General features: G+C 38.9%; 1 long non-coding RNA gene across 1 annotated transcript; it reads right to left on the bottom strand.

Moving 5' to 3' along the window:
* Positions 1-22,328: 22,328 nt before the first annotated feature.
* Positions 22,329-24,627, bottom strand: LOC127583070 (uncharacterized). Its single transcript, XR_007958203.1, has 3 exons — positions 24,533-24,627; positions 24,136-24,267; positions 22,329-23,602 (listed from the first exon to the last, which is right to left on the bottom strand). It is a non-coding gene; the product is annotated as an uncharacterized LOC127583070 (long non-coding RNA).
* Between the last annotated feature and the right edge of the window lie 298 nt (positions 24,628-24,925).

The raw sequence follows: 24,925 nt of genomic DNA, 5'->3' as shown, positions 1-24,925 counted from the left end.
AAAGGTAAGTGGATGGAAAACTATGCTTTGGAATTTCTTCTATTTCAGTGGCTGTGTATAATACTGCTAAACAGCTTGTTACTTTATTTCTGCTCATACTTTTTATGAACTGTAAGTCTTTTTGTGAACACTACATGATAATGATTTTTTTTAAATTAAGCAAGAACATTTTTTAAACCAACAATTACAATGCCTGTACAGGTTAACTCCCTGGGAGTGATTATTACTGTTAACAAATGGTGGGTCCAAGATAAACAAGAAAGAAAAATGAATTTCTACTGTTAAAATAAAGATTGTACCACTTTAGAGAGATTGCTCTTTGACTCTGTCTGCTGCTGATCCCCATACGGTTGCAATCAGTTCAGGGTCAATGCTCTGTAAGAGACTAAATACAGTAGATGTGGTGATTTCTCTGTTTCCGTCTGAGGAGGTCCTTGTAACCACAGCTTCTACTGGAATGGGAACCAAAAGACAACTTGAAAAAAAATGCAGATAAAAATCTGCCCTCAAAATTACAGTTCATCCTACTTACATCCAACTATTATGTTCAGAGCACAACTTAACTCCTGCATAACTGGATGCCACAGTGGTCATAGGCTATTGCTGAATAATCACTCTCCTCAGAAATCATTGTATTACCCAGGTCAAGAGAGTTGAAATGCAAAAGATATTATGAATACAAGAGAATACGGGCTGGCATAGTTCTCCAATGGACTGTGATATCATGTGATAACATATCCATTTCTGCCCCTTACATATCCATAATGCAGGCTGCTGAACAAAGTGGTATTACTGGAAGAGAGGTGATGCAGGGTATAAGGTTAGCCACTTCCAATAGCAGGAAAACCAAAGGTAAAAACACTACATTCATACTTCCTGCTAACCAGTTTGTCAGTGACCTAGACTGGGTAAACTGCTTAAACTCCTGGACAAATGGCAGAAGTAAAATCTGTTAAAAAACTTACATATAATTGCTATTGTTTTGTAGTGGACATAACCCCAAAAGATTCAAGTCATGCAAACTTTCTGCACAGCTACTGTTTCACTCCTTATATAGACCATACAGCCAGTTAGGTATATAAAGTGTTACCTGAAACTGGACAGGAGTTGCTGTTAAGACAGATTCTATACCTTAATATGCAAGTTAAAGAAGTATTTTACTTTGCACTTTATATTTCCTGTAGGAGAATTTTCATATTGTTTGGATATCCCTTCGTCAGCCATCACATATCAGTGTAACACCTGGATATATGATGGAAAAGGAATTAAGTGGTTGCTCATTTTCCCTCTTGCGCCTGTGTGGGTTAAGAGTAGACTACCGTAATCATGTACATTTAAGTGCGAGTCATGGTTCAATCCATATTGTTCTGAATCAAGACAAGAGCACTATTTAACAATTTATAACCCTTTCACTTCAATTTCATCATTCATCCACTAATGTAAACCAGGAGTTTATTTGTCTTTATTACACCTCAGGGAAAAAAAAATTAAAAGAGATAATATTGTTAGTGGGAGGAGTAAGAAGGCAAGATGAAGTCATTCTCTTGTCCATCAAACTTAGCTGACTGGCTAAATGAATCTTACTTACTAACTTTACTTTGTTAATTCACTCAAATACAAAGAGGTAGGAAATGCTACCAATAAAGATGAAGTTCAATACAGGAACTCACAAGATAAATTACAAACTCTTGTTTTTTCTGGTATTCATGCATTTGGAGCTCCCATGCAACCAGCAAAAATTGATTTTTTTTTAAATAAGTTTAAACAGTGAATTTTATTTCAAGTGTTATGCAAAGTTAGTGTGAAAATATATGTCGACATAGGGCAGTGCATCTACAAATTGAATAGTAGCATCATCGTCTTTGAAGATTTGGTGATGGTGAGTAGTCATTCATTTCATTTACTTTTGCTGTATTTTACATTAGTACTGTTTAGCCTTGAAGTATAGAATTGCAGTGTAAAACATTGTTACTTAAAAGAAGTCTGGAGGTGGTATATAATTCAGCAATTTATTTAAAGATTCATGTATGGAATATGAGCGTGCGATGTACAATAATTTTTTCAGAGCATTTCTCATGCAACCAACACCCCTCATTCCCCATGGATACTGGTTGGCTCAGAGTATACGGCACTGAATTTTTTTTCAAAATAGTCACTGAAGATCTAGCAACTGACGAAACATGGTAAAATATCTCAAAGTGCTCTCAGAAGTATTACGAAGCAAGTTTCAAGCAATGTTATTAGATAAAGTGATCAAATATATTGTCAAAGAAATAGGTTTTTAGGAGACTCTTAAAGAAAAAGAGTGAGAAACATTAATAAAATTGACTGACAAAATAAAGCTCCACATATAATTTTTTACTTTCTGGGCAAGAGAAGTTGATTGGCAGTCATCACCAATTATTACATTATTAAATGTGTACTCATGCTGCTAAAAGCAATATTTAACTTTTGTTGGTGCCTTTAATGAACAATTAATGTGCAAATACTGCATATATCAAAATAGTGGAAGGTTAAATGTGAGGTGCATTTTCTGTGAAGCTAAGAACAAGGTACGGTCAATGAGGAAGTAACTAACCATGATTAGTGACTTAGGGACAGTTTTCTCCAGCTGAAATAGTGGCTGATTTACAAATTAATGAAAGTGTGTTTCATTCTGTTGTCATTATTTTCTCACCAGAATCTGGGTCTGTTTTGGTGAGGTCTCTATTTTTCAGTAGATGAGTGCAATACTTTTCAATCATTCCTGCTCTGTAGCCCACCATAATTAACACCAGTGATGATAGTATTGGCTTCTCTACCAGTAAACACCAGTACTGACAATGACCAGGAGATCCAGGAGCTTGTTGACCGCAGCACAAGGTGTTCTTGGACTGAAAACACTATTACGCCACAAAGGAAAAACTACATGCACCTAAAATGCTTGTGACCCAAAGAACAGATGGAAAGAGCTCAGGATATCCCTCAATTTTCCGACAATCATGATGTTCATGGATTTTTTAGTGCTGTCAAGACCAGCTATAGACTACTACCTATGCAGCCACTCTACTGAGAGCCAAGAATGGAGGATAGCTTGTCAAAGATAGAGAGACCTTAAGTACATACGTATTAGAAGGAGTACTTCAAAGAAATCCTCATCTGAAATTCTCCTTCACGCAAGTGTCCTTGTTCTACCTCAGAGCACACTATCCCATCCAGTGTGACACTCCTAACTTTCAACGAGCTGAAAAGCTCATATGTCCCTAAAGGCACGACTTGGGAGAAGACAATATCCCTGCGGTAGTTCTAAAACTTAGTGGAGAAGAAGTTAAGACAGAAATTCACCTCCTCATCTTTCACATTTGGGAGACCTCAGAGGCAGCATAACCCTGACCTTCTTCAAGCTAGGAGACAAAATCAATTGCTTTAACTTCATAAGGGTCTTCCTGCTGTCTACCTGCCAATCCCAGGGTCTGCCTCAACAGCCCCTTCCTAGTGGTTGAAGAATTGCTCCTCAAATTATAGGATGAAATTCATCCACTAGAGGCACAATGGACGTGATCTCATGTGACCACTTCAGGGACAGTACCAATTACCTTTTTAGATCTTATAAAAGCCTTTGACACCATTAACCGAGAGGAACTGAGGAAAATCTTTTTTGGACTTGGTAAGGTATTGGTATTTGTTTATTAGTGTCACATGTACCAAGATACAGTGAAAAGCTTTTGTTCGCATCCCATCTGGACAGATCATTCCATACATAAGTACATTGAGGTAGTAAAATCAATCCCCATTGCTGTAAGATGGCATGAAGCCCATGATTGTAATCAATGAGTGCACTACATACACAATCTTAGTGCAGATTGGGCTCAAGCAAGGTTTCTTCATCATTTTCAACCCTTTTTGCAATCTTTAGTGCTGTACTATTGCATCTCACTTCAACAGGATTCCTACTGGGGTGCAGCTAATCTACTGGATGAATGGAAAAAGTCCAAGTTACATCATCTTCATTCCAGAAACAAGATAACTTCAGTCTTAGTCATTCCGCTGCAGCATACATGTGCATTCATTCAGAGAGTGAGTTCCAAGTCACTGTTGACTTGTTCAATGAAACATGCAAGAAAACAGCCTCACATTAAAACTTTGCAAAACAAAGGTCTTCTACCATCTTGTTCCAACTATACAAAACCACCTTCCAACAATAAAAGTCTATGATGATACCCTGGGAAACGAAGACAACTTTCCATATCTTAGGAGCCACTTCTCAACAGGCAGATGTCAATGATAGAATTCACGACTGCCTTCAGCACATCCTTTGACTATCTGATGATGTAAGTATTCAAAGATCAAGATATCAAACCCAGCACAGTGCTTATGGACTGCAAGGCAGCAGTGACTCCTTCTCTCTTGTACACTTCGGAGAAATGGACTGCCTGTAACTGACACCTCAAAGCATTGGAGAGGCATCACTAAAGCTGACACTGCAAAATCTTCCAAAATACCAACGTAATAAGCAAACAAATGTCAACATCAACCAGTACAGGGACCCTAATCACATTCTGGTGGCTTCAATTGCAGGGTCATGTTATTCAATTGCCAGACTCCCAGAACAGACTCTGAGCTCCATAGTAGCCAAAGGTGACCAGGTGAACAGAGGGATGCTTCAAGGTTGTTCTCAAAATATACTCACTGACTGATGGGAAGTCCTGCTCCATGACCAATCAAGACAGAGAAGGAACAATCTGGGAAGGCACAAATGTCTTTGAGTGTCTTCACCAGGAGCACTTGGAAAATGAAGGAAAACAGGATGAGTGCACCACCTACAAGTGAGCCACCCTCCTCAACAAGCAACTACTACCCCACCTGTGGCAGAATTAGCAGGTTCCACATCAGCCTCATCAGCCACCTGAAAACACACAGAACTGGAGTGGAAGCAAGTCTTTGACTTCAGGGCCTTCCTTAAAAAAGTCCTTCATTTATCCACAACTTCAGCAAATGTGTTTTCTTCCAGTAATCCTGGCCTGGAGTAAGCCTTATTATCCACATCCATGTCTCAGATACCATCAGCAAAGCCAACAAACATTAAACAAGTGTAAAAACATTAGTCACTTGCTTTACTCATCTTACGGTTCCAGTACAACATAACAATTGAGTCTGAAGAAGAGAGAAGATATCTTTATTAGTCACATGTACATCGAAACACACAGTGAAATTCACCTTTTGCGTAAAGTGTTCTGGCGGCAGCCTGCAGGTGTTGCCACGCTTCTGGCGCCAAGATAGCATGCCCAAAACTTCCTGACCCGTACATCTTTGGAATGTGGGAGGAAACTGGAGCACCCGGAGGAAACTCACACAGACATGGGGAGAACGTACAAACTCTTTACAGACAGCGGCTGGAATTGAACCCGGGTTGCTGGCGCTGTAAAGCATTACGCTAACCGCTACACTACCATGTCTGTGCAATATTTTAAAGTCACTTTCAGTCACTTAAAATTACTCTATTCATTGGATGGGCAAAAGACAACTATTAAAAATATTGTATTTTTGGGATAAGCACATTATCAGCTAAACTGATGAAACTATTCCCGTTAATGATACTTAAAAGTATTAGTTAATGGAAGAAAAAAGAAGCGATCATGCTACCCAATTGCACTGGAACATGGTTGGGGTTATGACAATGACCTTGAATGGAAATTTGAATCAAATACCTCTAGGAAAACATACTATTTGCATCCAGATTGCCAGTGGATTAACATCCAAAGTGGACATTTTGCATAACTTTCTTCTTACTACACATTTTCCATGATCCTTGATGTTCCTTATTTTTATCTGCTCCTTCTCACTCAATCTCCTTTCTACTTATAAACAATGAATTAACATGTTGCTTTTACAAGTGTGCCCCCCCCCCACCAAACATACATGGTTGAGGTGGGTGGGAATAGTTTGCTCCCTGTGTCTCGTTTGAAAAGCCACCTGTGAAGTTTTCCACCATTTTGTCTTAAGTGAGTCACTTGATCTTTAATCAATTAAAATTACAGGCAACCAAACATTCTTTTTTTATATTATTTATTACAAATTTCCATTCTAAGTTGCTCTTCAATAATAAAGCTCACCATCTGGAATACTTAGGTACTTTTGTGATTAACTTAGAAATGTATCAACAGTACTGGATTGAGAGTAAATAGATGGGGAACCAGGTCAGACCAGAAGGGTCTGGTCATGGGAAAAACATGTTCAGACCAGGAAGCTGAGTGCCAACTGTAAGAAAAGTATTTTGGTATGAAATGCAGTTGTTAATCCAGGTCTATTCCTCTGGAGTAGTCACAAAACATAATTACTATATAAAACTGAGACGTTTCACATACTGATATTAACAGTTCTCCAACAGGACTCTAGTAACATTGATGTAAAATAATTAATAGTTTAATAATCTAGTTCACCATTCTCATGATAATGCATCAGCAAAACCATGCAGACATCTCTACAAGCAGTTCATTAATGTTTGGTAACATATGTTACTAATTTGTCAGAAACTGGTTATAAAACATTTATAAATGTGTTACTATCACTTTTGGTGCCACGATTTTTTTCAGACTTTTATTACCTCACTTTAAGTATCTCAGACAGTATTAGAAACGTTTAATTAATACATTCGATTCTGGATTTTAGATTGGTTGTGACATGAGATTTACTCTTAAGGGGAGAGTATAACTTCTGCAAAGTTACTGGCAAAGCTTCAAAACCTAATTTATGAGCTTTACCATTGGTCTAACAAAATCTTGTTCTTTTATGGAGCTGTTTTTTTTCCCTTCGTTTGGTTGATGACATTTTGGCGGCAAAAGTACTTATTTTATTTTGATGTAAAATTATTAGCTAGAAGGTATTGGGCAGAACAAGTAGAATCATTTCTCTTTGGTCCTTGGACTATAGTTCAAACACCAAATCTGTTGCGGTACAAGTTTCCTCTGGCTGTTGTTTGGAAGGATCTCACTCAGACTAGTTTCCAAATGGCATAGGCTCAGAAACAAAATTTCATAAAATACTTGCTCTTAGAGACCCTTCTATGAGGGTCTACAGATATCACTTCATATAACTAAAAGACCTCTGTTTACTTATCACCATATTTCTCAATTATCTTCAACTTTCACATTCAATCCTTCCCTTTGATATCAGGAAATAACCTATAGTCAGCCAAAGCAATGATTTATCTGTAATCCAATTCTTGTTGCCTGACTTAACCATGTTCTATGTTTTGTTAAGAACAGCAAACATAGACAATGGGAACATTCACTGTATTAGAGTACAAAGTGGCCTGAGGTTGGGATTGGGCCAGATTACAGTGAGCACTGCAGTTAGCAGTAATACCTTTGGCCTGTTGTTTTATGGTAAAGTTGTGAGTCTAAACTATAAATTATATTATTCTTTCTCATATATGGAAGTCTGTCTTTGGGTACAATTCCCTGGGTAATTTGATAGTTAAGTTATTTAAATATACATGTTTGCACTGTATGTAAGGTCATAAAAAGCAAGAAGGAGTGAAAAACCATATTAATCTTAATGCATTGGATTACTGTGACAGAAGTTCAGTATAAATCTCCTGCAGATTTATCCAGTGAAAGCACATCAAGTGACTTTTATTCTTTACATTCCCTCCTCAATATGACAATCTTCATGTCTTCTTTCCAACATTAACAAAAAAAGTGCTTTTTATGGTGTGCAGAAGGATCTTGCCAACGCTGGTGCTATTTCACTTGTGTTGATAAATGAAAGCACATTCCCAGTCCTCTCTCCACACATTCAAAGTGTACCGGTTAGGTGGAATAAGTAATATATGAATATTCTGCAATCATGGAATACTTGGTGATGTTACTTCCAGTGTTAAAGGAATTCTTTTTATATGAATGGGATGTGTGCATTGCTGGAAAGGCCAACATTTAACACTTATCTCTATTTTCCCTTCTTGAATGGGTTTAGTCCTTCATGTGAAGGTAATCCTACAATATTGTTGGCCAGTAGAAGTTGGGGTTTTGAAGAACTAAGTGAGTAACAGTATTGTATTTTGTATATATTGTAGCCACAATGTGCCAGTTACGATCTGAGTGAATGTTTAGGATAGTAAATGGGGTGCCAATTCCCAGATGGTGCAACACATAACATGCTGGAGGAACTCAGTGGTCAGACATGGAGAGAAATGGAAAGTCAACGTTTTGGGTCAAGATCCTTCATCTGGACAAAGGTAGAGGGGAGACAACCAGTATAAAAACGTGGAAGGAAGGGATACAACAACAGCTGGAAGGCAATAGGTGGATCCAGGTGAGGAGGGGTGAGAGTGTGGTTCTGGATGACAGTGTGGTCGAAGAGGAGGAGAGCAGCAGAAATCACAGAGGAATCCCCAGATGTTGTTGATCTCCTAGAGTGTTGCTGCAATCATCCAGGATCCATATCTGGGTAAGATTCCACAGTGTTGTGTAGATGCCAGTGTTGCAGTTGCACTGGAACAGCTTGGCTGGAGCCCTACAACTGGATGATGCCTGTTTCCATTGCCTTTTCTGTATCTAGTGTTGTCAACAGTTTCTCGATATTACATAGAACAAATATAATTGACTGAAAACTAGCCTCAGTGTTGACAGGGAAAGCTGAGATAATGACTAATTTGCATTGTAGTTGGCAAAATAAAAAAAAGTTGAATCTCCAACTTGTAAATGCTGGAATATTGTGACAGTGAAAATTTTCCTTTGAGCCGTAACCCTCACATATGAAGGATTCCCAGTATGGTGAAGCCATTTCTTTTTTTTAACTGAATTAACATCATGCATGCAAGGGATACAAAAGAGGTTTTACTTCCTTACTTTCTACGAGAACTCCCCTTTAATGTTCCGTGACCCCAGTCCAAGTGCTCCAATATCAGAGTGGCTTATCTTAGTACACAGCCTATGTGCAATCTCACTATCTGGTGTAAGCACATTCTTGGTATGTGATGCATTCGTCTGCAGAATTTTAATTGTCGAAGTCCCTGGAAACCCCTCATACTGTTCCATTAATTGCAAGCCTATCTAATTCCCTTGGGGTGTTTAAGCAGTAATAGCAATCATGAGCAATTTTTCTGCAGAATCTGATTTTAGTGCAAGGAGATATCATGAAAATAGTATGTGGCGGCAATTGGAAAATAAACAAACTCAGAATTTTGATTAAACTATCCTAATTCCTTTCTCTGCAATCCCATAACATTTGAATGAGCCCCGGTATCGACTGTTAGCTGATATCACCCAAAGTAGTAGTAACAATGCTACAGCTGGTCTCCAATCACTTGAGTAAGAGAGAGGAATTGAATATGTAGGCTTCATGGGTGAGAATAGGACTGAGCTAGTTTGTGATTACTCTTATTGTTGAATGTGCTGTCAACATGTACAATTTGGAGTCACACATAAAGTTGGTCACTGGAGTAAATGAACTATGCAGAGTGAGAGTAAAATCCATTCACCACGTTCTTAAAGAACGCGGGCAAATCCTAGGTTTTGTGGTCTAATGATGGAGAAATTATTAGTGATCACAGTTTTCACATTGTGAAACTGACAGGAACATTGGAGTGTGCTCAGGGGCAGATGAGTACTGAAATCTAGAACAACTAGAGACTGCAGATGCTGGAATCTGGAGCAACAAACAATCTGCTGGAGGAACTCAGCAGGTCGAGCAGCATCTGTGGGGGGGGGGGGGGGGGGGGCGGGGGGAAGGAATTTTCAATAGTTTGGGCTGAAACCCTTCATCAGGACCTGTGTGGGGTTTCGACCTGTGTGGGGTTTCAACCTGAAGCGTCGAAAATTCCTTTACCCCCACAGATGCCATTCAACTCATTGAGTTCCGCCAGCAGATCGTTTGTTGCTGCTGAAATCTAGAAGTTGACATCAGTGATTCCTTGTTCTTCGACAGAGTGCACTGTTTTGCAGCCTGCTCCAGCAGAGCTTCAGTACTCGGTGAATTGATGAAAACTTTGTGAATCAGTCTTGCTGTAAAATACTATGGACGTGCTATGCACTGTTGCGTGATGTGCTTTTAAGCACTGATTACTGCTTAAAAAAAAACTTGATTCTGAAACAAAATCAATTTTTCGTCATATGGATTACAATTCCCTCAAATAAATATCTCAATGTAAATTTATTTATAAACAGTATTAAAAAAACCTTTATGATATTTCAGCCTCTAACTTAATGTTACCTGTATTATTTATTTAATAACTGTACAATATTTAGAAAAATTTGTTAAATAATTGTACTTTTTATATCCTGGTTTGCTGCCCATGAGAATGTTTCAATGTGATTGGTTGCGCATCAAACTTGAAGACATCACCATGTTCAATTATCAGTAGACCCAGCATGGGTAAGTATCCCTGATGGCAAAATGGATGTCCATACCATAGACATTGCTTAATCTTTATGGGCAGCTTCCTTAAGTTCACCTGAGAGCACCGGTACTTAGCTGCTGACCACAAAATCAAGGTCAATACATACTATTGGGTTTGGAGTATGGGAATGAAACAGTATAAATGATTTTTCTAAAAGCAAGCATGTGCACACAATGGCCTCATATTACAGATCTTTCAGCCTATAGTTTTGTACTAACAAAATCAGAAATGTATAGAAATCAATTTTTGTTTCTTTTTAACAATCTTTCAGGAACATTCAGCTAAGGTGCAATACAGCTCAAGTTCAATTAAACAACTGCTCAGGAAAGATGCTGAAACCTCTTTGACTCTTAGTTTAGAATATTTTATCTAAGGTTTGGTTCATTAATGCAGCTATAGAGGGTAGAGAGTTGATGGTGGTAGAACAACTTCTACAGAAGGGTACCATATGATGAAATGGATTCTTACTTGTCTGAGGCGAGTAATTGTTGTGTAGGAAATTGAATAGGTTGTCACCTCCCAATAATAGACAAAAGTATGAAAGAAAGTGTTCAGTTAAGGAACTGGTTAACAATGATTAATGCTGTATGTCTCAAAAGGCCATCTGTGGACATGATGGATACATAGCTTACATCACTCTATAATGGTACTCTTTCAGCTTCTCAACCATTGCTTTGGTGTTCCTGGTGCTGCAATATATTCCACAAATGCACTATGTCCATTGGTGAGTACTTTCCAGGGCTAACATTTACCCTATGAAGCAGAATAGTGTGGGTTCCCTTCAGGTGCTCTAGTTTCCTCCCACATCCCATAAAATGCTTTTGGTAGGTTATTTAGCTACAGTAAATTGTCCCTATTAGGGGTAGGTGAAGGGAGAATCAGGGTGGAACATAGAACAGTACAGCACAGGAACAGGCCCTTCGGCCCACAATGTTGTGCCAAACCAATTACATTAGTAATAAAATGCCCAACTAAACTAATCCCTTCTGCCTACACAATGTCCATATCATGATGGGCTACTGAAAATTTTAATCCAAGTCTTGCCACTGGGAAATTAGGCCCTGTACATGCAAAGGTCTTTCCAACATGGACTCCAATGTTGCAGAATGTACAAAGGAACTCAGGAAGGTCCAAGGTCAGTTGACTGGGTTGTGGGGGACAGAGGTCTGGATGGGATTGGAGAGTTGATGATTAGATGAAGTTCAGAGCCAATCACTTGGGAAAATCAAGGCAAAGGTTGGTAGCTAGTCACTGTGAGGATCGAGGTGCAGTGGATAATGGGTGCCACTGATATAGCTGTATGGCAGACACACAGAGGATTCAGTTGGAAAATTGGAGATTTTTCGCAAGTTGCAGTAAGTCTTTGATTTTCCTTTACATTTTATGTTTCTTTGAAGTTAAATGAGGAACTCCATAAAAGCATGCTGCGAAGTATTCTAATTTCTAGGCTTTTGCACCATTAATCCCTTTAAAACCAGAATAATCAATCACAACAAAAGGAACAATAGCATGGATTATCATAACATTAAATCATGGAACAAGGTTCCATGGGATGCCATGGAGAAGCTTTAAATATTGTCTGAAGTCATTACTGTTTACACATTTTCCTATCAGATGTCCACATCCATGCATATGGGGTCAGGTTTAGCTGACATGAAACTGGGCTAAAGAGGTTTTCATGTTTGATATTAATCCAGTGATAAACATTTTATTAAGGAAATCCAAAGTCTGCTTTGAAACCATCGACAGAGATGGGGGCCATTTACAATATTGTCAAATATTTATACTTAATACTTTTTACCTAACCAAAGAGATCAAGTCACAAGTTATTTCCCATTCCTTTTGACCTTGTTAACGATTTAAAACAAAACCAGAATAATTATAACTTGGTGCATAATTTTGTTGGTGATTGCCCACTGCCTAAATCCTCTGAGAGCAGAAAGTCTTCATTCCATAAAAGAGAAGACGCAGAGCATTTCAAAGCTCAGGGAGACCTGTTACTCAGTCCTTGAAAGTGAACGAAGACAAACCAAACCAATGGCTTTGCAGAGGGATGAAGGGAGAGCAAAGCAGCAAACCAGCTGGGTGAACCATATTGTGGTAACACCAGAGAAAAACAGTGTCTGTGTGAGCTGGTGGATGGTGGGAGGAGATTAAAGAGAAAGAAAGACAATCAGATAAATCTAAGGAAAATATGAGATTTTAATTTTAGAGGTAGCATCTGCTTAGTAATTTGATTTTGAATAATATTTAAAATAAAATTTCACTTCTTTCCATCCACCTTTTGCCAATTCCGGATGTTGAGAGTGCGGTAAATATCTGGAGAGGTTTGACTTGCACGCTGGCAGCGGTTGCCTGGTTACAGAGTGCACAGCTGCTATAACAAAAGGCTTCACACTGGTGCTTCTGAGAGTGTCAGCTCAGAGTACATTACAACAGTTTGACCCCATTATCTTGTGCTGCAAAAAAGCCACCCAGTTGATGTAATGGATTATAATGTAAGCCTGGTTCACGATTTCTTTTTCTTTCATGTCAATGCGAAGGAACTGCATAATTTTCAACAGCAAATTATGCTGATTTATTTTATTCCGTGGCCAGTATATTGGTGAGTAAATAAAAATGATACAGACACTCCAGTAACATTGGGATGACATGCAGTCCTTCACTAACAAACAGGCCACCCAAAAGCTGGCATGCATTTCCACAGAATTGCATACCATCTAAATGTTCTTCCACAAATTTATCAATGACATGATTTTAAATGAACTATTGCTGACACAAATCATGCAGAAAGCTGGAAGAGTGACATTGCAATCAGGATATTTACTGATCGTAAAGTTTACACTGATTGTAAACTTAGGCAACTCTAATATTGTTTTGCAATATTAAATGTTGTATGAAATATGTTGAGCACTGAGGCTTTCTGTTGTTTGCACTGCATTAATCAGAACTCAGTTAGCTTATCTCTAATGAAATCTATTCATAGACCATTACATCCCCAGGACTTGAATTTGTAAATTTGCTGATATCTTTGTGCTTGAGTGATTCAGAAGTCAGCCTGTCTCCAGCAATGTAAAATATGACTGTGAGTTTGTTTCCATAATTCCCAGCTTCTTTGTAAGGGCTCACTTATCTTGCTAAAGTTATGATGGTTTATTTCATATCTTTCTTGGAGATACTACCTTCAGCTTTAACTCAAAGTGAGGAATAATCCAATGTACACATTCTGCTTGATTTTGAGGCTGATGTCTAAACCTGAATCGGATCGAATATTGGTGTGTATTCATTCCCTAAGGGTGAAAGCCCAAATATGCCAGACAAAAGGCTGGCCTTTTAAAATCACTTAACAGTTAGTATGATAAATTATCCCATAATACCAATCACAGTGTCTTTTGAGGTTAAAAAAAACTGCGAACTGACATTAATTCATACTTAGAAGTCTGTACATCAATAATTTTGGAACTTTGAATAAAAAACAGGCTTTAGAACCCAAGGCCGGGATCATTGATCCTCTGCTGTTTGGTTGCCAGGCAGCTCAGAGTGCTGCTGCCAATGCCAAGAGGATACAGTCTGAGGCCAAACTTTCTAGGCCCAGAACTGTTCAAGTTGTTCTGCCAGCTGCAGTCTCCTCCAAAATCAGAAGCTTCCCCCAGTCATGCTACAGCCACTGGGACTGTATCAAATGGAAGCATTGGAGCAAAAGGCCCACAGCAGGCAAGTGTTAAAGGAATCCACATGTAGTTTACATTTAGAAAGTGACACTATATTGTCACTCAGTGGTCTTGCTGCACCTCCCATATGCAGACTTATAGTGCTCTGTTAAAAGGAACCCGGAATCTTAAACTTTCAACCTCTTCGGAGGTGTTATACCATTTATTTATCCCAAAACCCCTGGTTCAATTGTGCCCACTTCAATATTTTTCTCTCAAGGCTAGCACTGCCAACACACTACAGTCGATCAAGGGGCAGATTTAGAATGAACTTCCCAAATTTATTTAAAATTTATTTAAATTATTTACTTAAAATTAATTTATTTAAAGAAATTCAAACATATGCAGAAAAGGATGATTATGTACAGTGGTGTCAGCAAAAGAATGGATCTTAAAGCTACACACTGCCCTCACCAGCACTGTGTCAGTCTCTAAGGCAACAGTCTATTATGTCCTTCTGCACTCAGTCTTGGTTCCGTTTAACACATGACCACCATGGCTCCCACAGTTTCATGGATCAGTCTTTTTCTCTCAGGCTATAAACTCAACTGTACCACTTGGCATAGAAATTCATAGACGCCACACTGAATTCCAGGCAGACATAAAATGAGGCAGAAGAAAAAGTTATGGTCTTTTCCAGGTTGAATGATCTGCAGGAGGGAGTTGTTCACACTTCCAAATGATGTCTTCCTGGCTTAATTAACACTTTAATACAGTATGGAAGTCAAAGATAAAAGCCACCTTCTGGAAGCCAGACGCACTGGAGCCAGTGACCATCTTGATCCTTTGCTTTAAATTTACATACCACACTATAAATTCATATATATATTGTGCACAAAGCTAGTTCTTCTATCCGTTTTATAAAGTGGTTTTGGAAATTGTCAGAGTCTCAGTGGATTGGAAAGGTGCTAATCTGACACCCACTTGTGTAAACTCAAGTTTTGCCTCAATTGTGAGGAAAGTCATTGTAATCTTGCATAAGAGATCAGTTAGACTGACGAGACCTATTTGAGAATACAAGCCCATGTTTGAGAATGCAAATTGTTTGGGAAATACAGCAGAGCAAAGAAAATCCCTGACTTCTTTTCCTCAATTTAACCACTTTCATCTCCAAAGGCAGGCACAGTTGCTTTGCTACAATGCAAGAAAAAACTGCTGCCATCAAGGCTGCTGAGACCATCAATAGGTTCACTGGAGCCCAACAGGTTACCAGGATTTCTGAGGTGCTGAGGGACTGGCAGTTGTCCCATGAATCTGGCGGCCCGTCTCAGGATGATAGCGTTCATGCTCCCACTTCTACCACTCTGTGAGTGATCTTGCAGGCTGCAAAGGGGCCAAGAGACATGGTGTTGAGAGAGAACTGACCGTCTGCAAACTGACTTGGTATTTTCAGATGATGCCGTCAGAGCAGTGAGTAGATGTAAAATAGAAAGGGAGTCAAAGAAAGATTATGGGATACACTGACGGGGGGGCACGGTGGGGGGTAATAGGAGAGGAAATGTATTTATTCTCAGGAGGTTCCCACACATGTCAAGTAAGCATATTCACAGTCCATGGAGCATTGGCTTTTGAACGGCCACAGGAAGGTAAAAGGCACTTAAGTAGTAGATTTAATCTCTCATTCTAGTTGATTTCTTCAGGGCAGAGTGAGATGCTGGATTTTGAAAGATGCTGCTCAAACTAAAAGCAAAGTTTCTCTAAATAATTAGATATGTAATAAATGTGGAAATAGTGGCTAAACATTTTCTGTAAAGTTTAAACTTCTACAAAATTAAAAAAAGAATAATCTATTTGAAAATACTTTTACCATATTTGTTTATGCAAATATAGTAAAGATGTCCTGTGGTGCTTAAAACCCATTTATTTAAGAATTGACAGCCTTACATTAGTATTGCTAGAACTGTATAAGGCAAGACACTTGATACGTTGGGAGTCCAATATGTGTTTAGAAATGCATTTATCCAAAAGTTGAAAGGAAAAATAACAGTTCAGTCAACATTTGAAAAGTTGTTCCAGCTGGGATCCTTCAATATACGTCCAGTTGATGGACAGTTCCATCAACCTATTTTCCCTGTCAAGTGCCACCTGACTTGTTGTATGCTTCCATCAATGTTCATACTTTAAATCTTCATCAATCTATTTTGTACTTACATAGAACCATACATTTCATGATAAAAATTTACAGTGAATTGAAAAGATACTTGATACTTCAGTATATTTGATGATGCCATTCCCCAGTGTTTGAAATACTGGAGACTGGGCTACACAAATGATGACTCATAATTGTTCAAATCTCCTAATTAGATTATGGTATGAAAATTTCTGCACTTCTCACACAAATAATTTATCTCATTGATTAAAAATAAGGGCCTGGAATTCTTTGGTTCCTGGAAAGGTTTGCTAACTGTTTGATGTACAGCAGGCTAACACATTTTTTTGTGAGCGGCTCTCATAGTTAAATTCTACTATGCACGATAACCAATCATTGTGAGAGTAGACCAAGACTTCATGGTTAATCTGACCAAAGGCCTTTCCACTACTTGCTCTCCAGAGATGGAGAAAAGAAGCAGGCTGTGGGTGATGGAGAGGGTGGTATGTCATAGTGGAGAAACACCCATTTTGGGAGGGTGGGTCAGTCAGTTGGGAGAGAAAATCAGGACTTTGCAGTTTATTGCATTGGGGCATTGGGGAAGTAGGGAATTGGTTTACCATTAGCTCTGGGAGGAGCTAAAGATCATAATTGGTTTGTATTGGTGGCACATCACCCAAACATATTGTAACACACTCACTGATGGACTTCCTCCTCACTTGAAGGAGAAGGCATGTATATTCATCAGCAGCAGCTGATGAAGAGTCTCAGCCCGAAATGTTGACTGTTCATTTCCCTCATAGAACCATAGCACAGTACAGCACAATACAGACCCTTCGGCCCACCATGTTGTGCTGACCTTTAAACCACGCCTAAGGATATCTAACCCCTTCCTCCCACATATCCCCCTATTTTAAATTCCTCCATATGCTTATCTAACATATGTTCTAACATATCCCTTCATAGATGCTGCCTGACCTGCTGAGTTCCTCCAGCATTTCATGTGTGTAGCAATGATAGACTGATTTGGGCCAAAAGTACTTGCATGGACTGAATACCTTGGAAGAGGCAATGCTAAGGGTCATTAAAGTTGCCAGCACAGGAGACACAGATTCCACAGAAGATGATGATGTGCCTATGACTAATCCTTCTTCTTATGTTGTACTTCCCCCTCATACCATAATCTTTTCTGGTGTTGCTGCTGGTGTAACCATGCTTCTCTTTCTCAGCCTCTCCCTCTCATCGTCATTCTTTCCTGGCACTTATCTCCCTTTTGATTGGCATGAAGTCCCACCTGGGTTAGAAAGCCTGGATAAGCTATCACATAACAATGGGCAGAAGAAACCTCTCCTCTTGATCAGATACTGATACTGGGCATGAATTGGGTTTTAGCTAAACTGCTGATAATGAGTGAAATGTGCTGGGTTACAGGTTCTATTGAGGTTCTGCTACAGAGAACTCTGATAAGGTTCATGACAGAGCTTCTACTGATGGCCATGCCTGATGAGCTTAAAGGTTCATTGGCTGGCCTGCCCAAAATTGGAATTGGAATTGGTTTATTATTGTCACTTGTACCGAGGTACAGTGAAAAACTTGTCTTGCATACCATTGATACAGATTTATTCATTGCACAGTGCACTGAGGTAGAACAAGGTAAAACAATACAAACTGCAGAGTAAAGTGTCACAGTTACAAAGAAAGTGCAGTGCAGGTAGACAATAAGGTGCAAGGTCATAACAAGGTAGATTGTGAGGTCAAGAGTCTATCTTATACTAGGGAACTGTTCAATCATCTTATAAGAGCATCAATCAATATCAAGAAGCATGAGTCCATCTCCAACCTTGCATAAGGCTTGTGTGGATCGGGAGACCTTCCTCTCCACCACAGAAATTGTAGCCATCTCAGCAGAATGGGCTCAACCATCATGCATTGGCTGCTGGTTTATATTTCTGCTTCTGTTGCTGAATCCAAACCCTGACTCTAATCCTAATGCTAACCCAATGTCTGAGTGTTGCATTGCACGTTCAGATTATTGTCATGTCTGCACTGATTGCCAGGGCTGGAATGGCTCAGAGCAGTTCACAGGAGTCCTGTCTCCCAGCAGATTATGAGGAGTGCTGATACACTGCACCAGAGGTATAGCAGGGATGTGAAGGACCACAGACTTGCTGCCCTCTCTTGAGATAACACCACTTGTATCCCACCCCAACATCTACACCTGTATCCTTACTACTGCCTGGCAGCCAGCAACCCCTTGCTGCTGCTATTCACTATAACCAAACCACAGTCCAAACTGGGCCTTGGAGGCCCAGAATTGCTCAAGATTGTTCTTGTTCATCAGCAGCCTTCCACAAACAATGGGGAGGAGTGAAAGGTTGGCCACAGGCAAAGGTACTGAGAATACATGCACTAATTGGATGTACAAGGGTGAGTCATTGATGCATCAATTAAATATTGCCATTTGTTTTAGTTGTTGGATATAAAAGTAAAGATGGTATGAAACCTGAGTGTTATGAAGTGGTTCAAGTGTTGGGTGGATATTAATAATAGATAATAATGGTGGACTTACAGAGAATCTTTAGCTGAAACACAGCTGAATTAACCAGTCTCTCTTCAGAGCTAGAAATGGGCTATTGGATGATTTTCTGTCTTGCTTCCTTTCTTTCTCCTATACTTCCACTTGCTGTTGCTATAGCTGGGGCCCCACCAGTTCTATGTCATCTAAGATGACACATGGCACCAGAGATTCTGACACTTTCTCTTGGTCTAGATTTGAGAGAACATCCAGATCTGCCCAAGCAATGCAACCACTGCATTCAGATTTCTTCAGCCCTGCGCCTCTTCCACCTATCACTTCCCAGCTTCTTACATCACTCCCTTTCATCCCCCCTCCCCCACCCACCTACCTTCCCCCTCTCACCTGGACTCACTTATCACCTGCCAGCTGTGCTCCTCCCACTTCGTCTCCCCCAACCTTTTTATTCTGGCTTCTACTCTCTTCCTTTCCAGTCCTGACGAAGGGTTTCGACACGAAACATTGACTGTTTATTTCCCTCCATAGATGCTGCCTGACCCACTGAGTTCCTCCAGCATTTTGTGTGTGTTGATTCAGATATCTAATGCATCTTCTAAAGTGACATGTGCAACAACTGCACCGCTCACATTATGCTCACTCAGAAGCAGTTCCAGGATGATAGAGTGCTTTTGATGGACATGTGATTAGTTGGTAGCCCTTGTAATCCAGAAGTTATCCACTGATCTTCCATTCTGGAATAAAAGCCAAGGGCATACTAAACTGCCTGTGATTAAGATATCATGGCTGTCCTCAAGGTACCTGACAATATCCTTGTCTGGAAGGAAATTGGACATTACTGGATAGGGACTTCTCAGAGCTGATGAATCAGTCTGGATTCTGGATAAACACTTGCAAGAAAATGTGGCAGCATTGCAGAAATTCTGCAATCTTTGCAAAGCTCCTGGCTCCTGCCTTCAGGGAGAAAAAAAAATGAAATCAATTGTCTTGACAAACAGGGCTCCTAACTTTCCTGGGATTGTTGGGTGTGAACTGTGATATGTTGCACACATCAGCAATTGTAAACTGGAAGGATTCTATAACAGAGAAACATTTTCATCATCAGCTTCACATCAATTTGCAGGGCAATTCAGATCCTGCTCGATAACCTACAGCTTTTGGGAGATCTTTCTGGTTAGCTCTTTCTTAACTTGCTGCTTCCAGGATACTCATTGACTCAGGAGATATAGGCCACACTAGGAAATCAGCCATTTATTGTCCCATGAACTAAGCCATTTCTGAATGCAGTGAAGAGTCAAGCACATTGGTAGATCTGGAGTCACAAATGGGTCAGACAAGGTAAGGATGGTGAGATTTTCTTCCCCGAAGAGTTTTGAGTGCCATTCCAACAGTTTCATGGTCACCATTGCTAATACCCACTGCTCATTCCAAATTGATTTAATTACTTGAATTTAAATTCCTCAGGTGGATTTTACAATCTTGTCACTTAATGGATAGTTAAGCGCTCTGGACACCACTAGAGTAACATTGCCATAGTCCATCATCATTACCTCCTCCTCCTCCTCTTGCCTCCTTCCTCATGTACAGCCTCAAGTTGTTCTCCTTGTCACAATGATTTCAAGAGGCACAGCCATTCCCTTCAATGGTATCCAGAAAATAGTTTTGTCATTTTACAGAAGCAAACAGTTAAATCTCCACATGACCAGTCTAACTCCAACTCAAGCCCCAACAAGTAAATGAGGAAGCGATTAAACTGCCCGGAAAGGGTCCTTTTGCATGAGGTTTCAGATGCATGTCAAACATACTGCATCATTGATTCACACAACTCTATCAATTCAATGTTGCATGTAGAATTACGCCATAATCTCCTTTGCTGCATTATCCAAAATGCCAGACTCAGTGAGAAGCACTGAAGTTGTGTGCTACCAATTAGCAGTTGAAGTTGGAGGCGTTTCACCTCCTAAAGTACCAAAATAAATGGCAGCAAGGAAATCAATTTTTCCGTTGCCAAGAGCAATTCTTTTTTCTTCTGTGAAAAATGTCAACTTGGTTAAATTGTTGCAAATGTGTGTATGTGAGTCACTTTAAAAGGTTTAAGTGTGAAAATTCACATGCTCAAATTGCCCATTTTGTTTTCACAGTCTCCGTCTTCACCTTAATCCTCAAATCTGTTACTGCTTCATAACAACTCCCTCCTAATCCTGTGTTCTGCCTGCAATATCCACAGGTCAAATCTTCCACAGAGATATACTTATGCTTTAACCTGAATATATTAACTTCATGCTGATGTTCTGTATCATATTATGTTTATAAAATCTATAAATGTATGAAGTATGTTTCTCTATATTTTTCATTTAGTTTCAGATATTAAGAGCAATTTTAATAAATGTTAATGATTATTTACTACTGAACAACAGACTGGTTTAAAATTTTTAAAAAGCTGTAAATACTCAACAGTTCAGACAGCTGTGGAGAAAGAAATGGAGATAATGTTTAAAACTGATAGCCTTCCATGACAGTAACTCTGCATAGATACTGCCCGGTCTGCTGAATATTTCTGGCATTTTATGTTTTATTTCAGATTCCCAGCATCTGCTGTGTTTTACTTTTGGAACACAACTGGTTTCTTTGCTGCTTTGCTATGGTCGGTCTAGTTTTGTGTTTGTCTAAACTTTATGTCTTGTCCCAAGAGCTATGTTGCACTGTAAGTTATAATTTAGATCCAACAAAAATATATCAAGTTTTTAATGTGAAGAAATAAACAATCTAAGCCTCCCAAAGCCAGATATTTATAACTGTTTTTGAATGCTGCAAAATAAGTAAAATTACAGCAAACTATGAATATTTTCTGCCATAATGTCTGGTTTAAAGCACTAACTGTTTTTTGTAACTAAAATAGTGCAAGCAGACACATTTTTCCTTCATCTGAAAAAGAATAACCCTGACTGCAATTTACAAATGTCCTCAAGTTTGACCCTGGGAATACTTTATGGAGAACACAGGTCTGGGAGAGTTTTAATGTGAGCATGGACTGGAGAAGTGAATGGCAAAAGTTCACCAGTTTGCAAATATTAATTCTCACCTATCTGGAATCTTACCCTCTTCGTCAGTTTTGTGATTTATCAATAGTTGGTTCAATTTGCAAAAATATTTTAGGATGTGTAATGACTGGAACTGAAGGGTGAGAAATATTTCCATGCAGTCCAGTATGGAATAAGCACTATAACAGAAAGATATTCATTTATATAATGGCTCATGTAGATGGGAGAAAAGGTAAGCAGGAATATGGTGGGCTGAAGGATCTGTTTCTGTACTGCGCCATTCTATGATCCTGTAGCTTTCATGCCTCTTTCTGGATATCCAAAAATATTGTACAATGAATTAGAAACTTCTGAGGCATAGGCAGTTTAAGTTCAAGTTTATTGTCACTAACGTAATGTAGGAAATACAGCAGCTAATTTGCACACAGCAAGATTCAATAAACAGAAATCCTATTTTAGTAATATTGGCTGAGAGATAAATACTGGCCAGGAAAGCAGAGAGAACTTTCTTTCTCTTTGAAATAATCCCATGGCATCTTTTATGTTGGTTTGAGGGAATGGATCACCCCCAGTTTAATATCTTATCCAACAGACAATTTCTCTGACCATGTAGCACCCCCTCATTTTAGACTGTCAAACTAGAGTTTAGTGCTCAGTCTTGGTTTGAGATTTGAACCCCCAACCTCCTGATTTAGAAGCAAGAGATTTATCAGCTTAACCACATCAAGAAAAGTTAGCCATCATTTAATGTTATTGTTTCTTCTATATACAAGATGGCTGACATTCATGTATACATAATATTTCATCACGTTTTACATTACAAGGACAGTCCCTTTGGAATTTGTCAAAGGAATTTAATACAGAATCTGACATGATCATAATTTTCCCCTTTTTTTCTACTTGATAATTTACGTTAATGCAACAATTATTCCTCTCACCATCAACCTTTATCATACAAACAAGCTTCAGTTTGTAGCATTTTGACACAAAATACGAGGAAGGTATGTCTTGTCTGGTTAGTTAATCAGAATATGACTTTCTAATGAGAAAATGCAGTCTCTAATCCTGTAGCATGAAGAATGTGATTCTTTAAAATTTAACACTGCCTTTTAGTGGGTTTTAGCTTTTCTGTGTATTGTGTAGAGGAGCAAAACTGATACGTAACTTTAATGTTCCCCAGCAGAAGATTTTCTGAACTTTCTGAAACTGAGTTGATCAAAGTGTATCAGTTTCAAAACCTCATTTTATAAAAAAAGACTCAAATAATAAGAAAATTATTTTGTCATTTTGTTCATTCATGAAAATATATCATGAATGGTATTTTAAACAAAATATATGTCATAAAGTGCCAGCCCAAATATGCAGATTAGATTATCATTTGTTGAAAATGTTTGTAGTACACTCAATATATGACGTAGACACATTTTAAGAATTATTTTCATAATGCTCCCATACTAATAGAGAAGCTGTATAAAACATCATTTTTGCAATATTTCCTTTGCTTCCTTTAAATACTATCCAAAAGAACAGGGTTACTAAGTCACTTTGCTGTCACTAGATAGAACTCACTATAAATAAGCTGCTGCCCTCTCAAAATAATTGGTCCCAGAACCATGTAACTTTGACATTGTTACAGTATTTTTTCTGCTTAATGGTTGTGGTGCTGCTTCGAGCTTTTCAGTTTATTAAAACACGAAAATGCCAAAATTCCAAAAAATTCATTTTGTTTTCAGTGCACCTTTGGTCAGAAGCATTCATTGGGAATACACAACAAAGTTGTGATGTACAGTAAATTGTTCTCAGGTGTTTGGACTGTTGATGTGCTGATCATTCTTGCTGGGCCATTTTGTGCTGAAAGGAGTTAAGAAAATGTTTTTTTTTAACAACAAAGCCCTCTATGTGTAATAACCACAAAGACTGCATGAACAAGGTCTTTAAGTACAGTCGGGGGTCAAACTAATGGCCATGATCCATTAGAGAACATATTTCTGCCGAAAAGTGGCAGTAAACTGAAAGATCCCGATCATTAGCCTTTTGAGATCCACAGAAACATCATTTGCACCGGAAAAGAAAAGAATCCGTAGCTATCCACAGTCTGGTAACCACTACAAGTTTTGCCTAAATTATTCTCTTCAAATTTCTCCTCAGTGTGTGGATGTTTTACTTCAGTTCATTACCATATGGTAGTCATTTCAATTTCATGCATATTTCATTGTTTAAAGGGTGTGATGTCTCGAGATTTTGACAAGAAATGTCTGCGTGAAGCAGGCAGAAAACAAGCAAACTGCAAAACCACACAGCGTTGCAGGGGCACATGACGCCAATCGGACGGACCTGCGCTGGGACCTGAAAATTCCTGACACATCAATCACCGGCTGACTCACCTGGGGAAGCGGCTCCTGACAACCTTGACTGGGATGGTCGACCGTTCGTGAGAGCGCTGTTCTGATGAACCAGCTTGCAGGCAGGTTTGGAATTAGGGAGAGAGTAAAAACCATGCAATCGTCGCCCTGGAACTTAATCAGTCTTACCATTATTCTGGTGGTATAAATTGATCTCAACTTAAAAAGAATAACATAAAAAATCAATTGAAAAGAGAGACAGAAGAGCTTGTTTTTTTAAAAGAAAGTGTCCTCAAACACTGTACAGAAATTATATTGTTTCTCCTTTTCTCTATACAATGTGTGCTTGGGCTACAATGAAATAATCTTACTTCTGGTAAATGGAGAAATTGTATATCTTTTCATTTGAGTTTTGTATAAATGTGTGACAGAAACTCACCCAGGTATGAAATGCTGATACAACAAAATGCCAGGCATTTAACCTCCTGGTATCAGTTTCCCAACTGAATGTTCGAGTGAAAACATCAAACCGCGCGCTGCTGTTAATAAAACTGGAATAATTGTGAGAAGATCTTGCTGTCGCAATGGTTAATTTGCCTCTGTCATTTGCCTTTGTTGCCTTAGAGTCTACCAAACTTGCAGATATTAAGTAAGAAGGAATATTTTTGCAGATTGCAATAGAATTACGAGGCAAGAATTTAAAACGTGTGGTGTTTTGCCTTCGCAGAAGTATCTACTCCACACTGAATCTGTACTAATGTAAGATTTCATTTGAAATGCAACAAATAAACTGTATGGATCCCTCATGAATATAAAAAAACGCCTGTGACAG

Source organism: Pristis pectinata, chromosome 25, assembly GCF_009764475.1.
Source record: "Pristis pectinata isolate sPriPec2 chromosome 25, sPriPec2.1.pri, whole genome shotgun sequence".
NCBI lineage: Eukaryota > Metazoa > Chordata > Chondrichthyes > Rhinopristiformes > Pristidae > Pristis > Pristis pectinata.
The sequence above is the reverse complement of the archived record's forward strand: the minus strand, read 5'-3'. Positions and strand labels throughout refer to the sequence as shown.